Raw genomic sequence first — 4,641 nt, 5'->3', positions numbered from 1 at the left:
ATCTTCGTTTTCTGAATGTTGAGCTTTAAGCCAACTTTTTCACTCTTCTCTTTCACTTTCATCAAGAGGCTCTTTAGTTCCTCTTCACTTTCTGCCATAAGGGTGGTGTCATCTGCATATCTGAGGTTATTGATATTTCTCCAATCTTGATTCCAGCTTGTGCTACTTCTAGCGTTAAGTACATTCCCTTTAATGTGCAACTATAACTACCACCCATGTCTAGAACATTCTCCATCTTCTAAACTGAAATTCCATATCCATTAACCAATAACTCCCCAATCTGCCTTCCCTCATCCCTTAGCAACTACCATTCTTCCTGTGTGTGTGAATTTATCTAGTCTAGGTAGCTCACTAAAGTGGATTCATATAATATTTGTCACTTGCTTGTCTTTAAACTTTGTCCATGTTGTACACGTTTCAGAATTTGCTTCCTTAATAAGCTGTATAATATTCCATTTTATGTGTATACCACATTTTGTTTATTCATTCATCCCTTGATAGATACTTGAGTTGCTTCCACTCTGCCTATGGTGTATAAAGCTGCTATGAACCTGGGTGCACAAATATCTGCTGGAGTCCCTGCTTTTTAAAATTTTTTTCTGTGCTTTATTTTTCTGCCTGGCTTTTATTATCATCCAACAGTCCTCCTTCTCACCCCAACTAGAGATGCAAATGATTTCTGCTTAGAAAAGAGAATTCCAAAGGTGATAATTATGGGGCTTTAAAGGACATTAACCAATGATACCTAACCTAGCAGTTTCATTCTAATTCCTTTCTAAAGGGTCTGTGCAGAGAGGGAGGGAGAAGGGGAAGCTAAGCCCTGCCCCCAGCACCTGGCCCCCCTTACTTACACCTGGTCTAGCCTGCAGGTGGGGCAGCTTTTTTTTTTTTTTTAAATTGAAGCGTATTCTGTTTGCAATGTGGTGTTAATTACTACTGTATAGCAAAGTGAATCAGGTATACATATGTGTACATTCTTTTTTCCGGTCGTTTCCATTATGGTTTATCACAGGATGCTGAATATAGTCCTCCGTGTATACAGTAGGGCCTTGTTGTTTATCCATTCTGTATATAGAAACTATATCTGCTAACCCAGACCTCCCACTCCATCCCTCCCCCAACCCCACCCCGCTGGGCAACCAGCAGCTGTTCTCTATGTCAGTGATTCTGTTTCTGTTTCATAGGTTCACTTGTGGCATATTTTGGATTCCATGTGTAATGATATCATATGGTATTTGTTTCTAACTCACTTCACTTAGTATGATAATCTCTGGTTGTATCCATGTTGCTGCAAATGGCATTATCTGATCTTTTTATGGCTGAGTAGTATTCCATAGTGTATATATAGCATATCTTCTTTATTCATTTATCCGTTCATGGGTATTTAGATTGTTTCCATTTCTCTTGTGACTATTGCTGCTATGAACATAGGGGTGCATGGATCTTTTTGAATTATAGTTTTGTCGAACATAGGGGTGCATGGATCTTTTTGAATTATAGTTTTGTCTGTATATATGCCCAGGAATAGGATATCTGGATCATATGGTAATTCTGTTTTTAGTTTTCTGAGTAACTTCTATACTGTTCTCCACAGTGGCTGCATCAACTTATATTCCCACCAGCAGTGTAGGAGGGTTCCCTTTTCTATACACCTTCTCCAGACTTTGCTATTTGTAGACTTTTTAATGATGGCATTCTGACTGGTGTGAGGTCATACCTCACTGTAGTTTTGATTTGTAGTTCTCTAATAATTAGTGATGTTGAGCATCTTTTTATATGCCTATTGGCCATCTATATTTTTTCTTTTGAGGTTTAGGTCTTCTGCCCATTTTTGAATATAGTTTTAGGGTTTTTTTTGTTGTTGTTGCTGTTCTTGTTGACTTGTATGAGCTGTTTGTATATTTTGGAAATTAAGCCCTTGTTTGTTGCATTATTTGCAAATATTTTCTCCCATTCTGTAGGTTGTGTTTCATTTTAAGCTTGTAAGTGTATCAGGTCCCATTTGTTTATTTTTGCTTTTATTTCTGTTGCTTTGGGAAACTGACCTAAGAACATACTAGTACAATTGAGTTAAGAAAATGTTCTGCTTATGTTCTCTGAACTTTATGGTGTCATGTCTTATGTTTAAGTCTTTAAGAGGTGGGGAAGTTTTGACTGAATAGCCATTGAGGTTTATGAAAGATAGGAACCTGGAAAGAAAACTGTAAGAACCAAGAATGAAAAAGTATAATGCTGAGTTCATCAGCTGTGACAGAACGGGGAGTCCTAACACAGTTGGAGCAGCTGGAAAAATAAACGTTAAGTCCTCAAATTCTCTGTGCCTGTTTGCTCACCTAAAAGATGGGCACCTAGTGGAATCTACCTCTTGAGGGTGCTGTGGGGATTAACGGAATTAATCTGTAAAGTGCTGAAACAGTGCCTGGCACATAGAAGGTGCTGAAAGATGGGCTATTTCTCATTCTCCAAGTTGTGACTTCTTCACACATCAGTGAGATGTGTTTTCTTTCCACTTTCCTGTACAGTGGGCATCTCTGTGTGATGAGATCTGCCTTTGTGAGAGGGGACAAAGGTTGGGAGGGGCCCCTGGGGCCAGGTTGTAGGAGGTACCCCAGGACCTCTGGTACAAGGCACAGTTCCATCCCCAAAGGCTTGCAGCAGCCCCGCCTAACAGACCGTCAAGGGCTGGGACTGGGCTCTGCAGGAAGTGGTGTCCACAGAGGAAAAATGTCACGGGCGTTTTTACTTTAGAAACAGGGCTAGATACTCTGTGTTAGTGCACTGGGTGCCCCCAGCCCACCACTGGCAGAAGGCGTGTCATGCCCAGCAAACTTCAAAAAGCAGAATTGCCAAAAGCTCAGAAGAACCTTGAGCCAGTGGATGTGGGGGAGATGGGACAGGGAACTTTTCCTTCTGCAGTCCACTTCAGCAGGGCTACCTCCCCTCCCTGGAGATTTCTTGGGAAGGTAATTTGCTTCTACTTCCCTTCCCTCACTGAGAAGCCCAGAGGGTTCCTGTGTCCCATGCAGTGTGCTCCCAGGAGGCCGACGAGACAGGGGACTTTCTGCTTTTACCAGCTGATGCAGCCGCTTGTGTTTAGCTGAGTTGCTTCACAGAACCTGCCCGTTTAGGCAATGGGCTCTGGGCACTGCGCAGGCCCCACGGGGGGGGTAGGAGGTGGACTCTTGGAATGATGACATCTTTCCCCCGCTTTCAGTCTTGTCCCTCCCCTGAAACACGAAGACGCTCAGCTGGAGCCAAGAGGTGACGTTCTTGTTTACTGTTGCGGCACCTCTTACAGACATTAGCGTTCAGTTAAATAAAGGAAGAGACCACATTAAGTACTTCACAACCCCCAAACAGTGGACACCTTTGTCTCTCGTTCCTCATCTCAGAGGGAATGTTTTCCGTTTTTCACTGTTGAGAATGTTGGTTGTGGGTTTGTCATACATGACCTATATTATTATGTTCAGGTTCATTTCCTCTGTTTCCGCTTTCTGGAGAGCTTTTATCATAAATGGGTGCTGAATTTTGTCAAAAGCTTTTATAGCATCCATTGAAATGATCATAGTTTTTATTCTTCAGTTTACTAATGTGGTGAATCACACTGATTGATGTGTGGATATTGAAGAATCCTTGCATCCTTTGCATAAATCCCACTTTAAATCCCATGGACGGAGGAGCCTGGTGGGCTGCAGTCCATGGGGTCGCTACAAGACGGACACGACTGAGCAACTTCACTTTCACTTTTCACTTTCATGCATTGGAGGAGGAAATGGCAACCCACTCCAGAATTCTTGCCTGGATAATCCCAGGGACGGGGGAGCCTGGTGGGCTGCCGTCTATGGGGTCCCACAGAGTTGGACACGACTGAAGCAACTTAGCAGCAGCAGCAGCAGCAGCATGTTCCTTTTAACACATTATTGACTGGAGATGTATTAATACATCTTTTGTTACCTGAACATTATTGACTGGAGACATATCAATATGTTTTTAGAGAGTGAGACAATTAACATCACCATGCAAAGTTGTTTAAGAGTTTAAAATTGATCAAGGGTTTGTTATACAACTTGCGATTGTCATTATCATTCACATTTTGTTGCGTTAGGTTTTTGTTCCAATTTTGTGTATATTATAAATGTAAAATTTTCAAAAATGATGCTTCATGAAATAATGAGTAAAGAAAAATTTTTTGGTGAATTTTATGCAGATATTTTCTCTGATTGTCCAAGCAACATATATACTAGTGTCTCAAAAGATGATAGTTGTTCACTATATTAAACTTATTTAAAACATAAAAGCTGAAGATGATAGATGTTCAGAATATAGTTCTGATTCAGACAATGTGAATATTAGACCAACAAAAAGACAAAAAGCCTTAGTGATTGATTCTGATATGGGAAACTCATGGTGCTGGAGAATGTTTCTTTGCTTCTGCAAAACAGTGAATTGAAGGCAATGTTTCATGAAAATTGAAAGACTTTACAGGTGTGTCAAGTGTAACCATAGAAGGTGATAACCTGCACAGTGTTCATGAAATAACAATTAATTTTTGGCTGGCCAAAATAAAAATTTCCAGCCAGAGGCATACATTTCTGCAATAATCCCGTGGTCAATAATCAGTTAAGGTGTTGTTGGATTCAA

The sequence above is a fragment of the Bison bison genome, unplaced genomic scaffold (genome assembly GCF_000754665.1).
Source record: "Bison bison bison isolate TAMUID 2011002044 unplaced genomic scaffold, Bison_UMD1.0 scf7180017864469, whole genome shotgun sequence".
Classification (NCBI taxonomy): domain Eukaryota; kingdom Metazoa; phylum Chordata; class Mammalia; order Artiodactyla; family Bovidae; genus Bison; species Bison bison.
Note: the sequence above shows the minus strand (reverse complement) of the source record.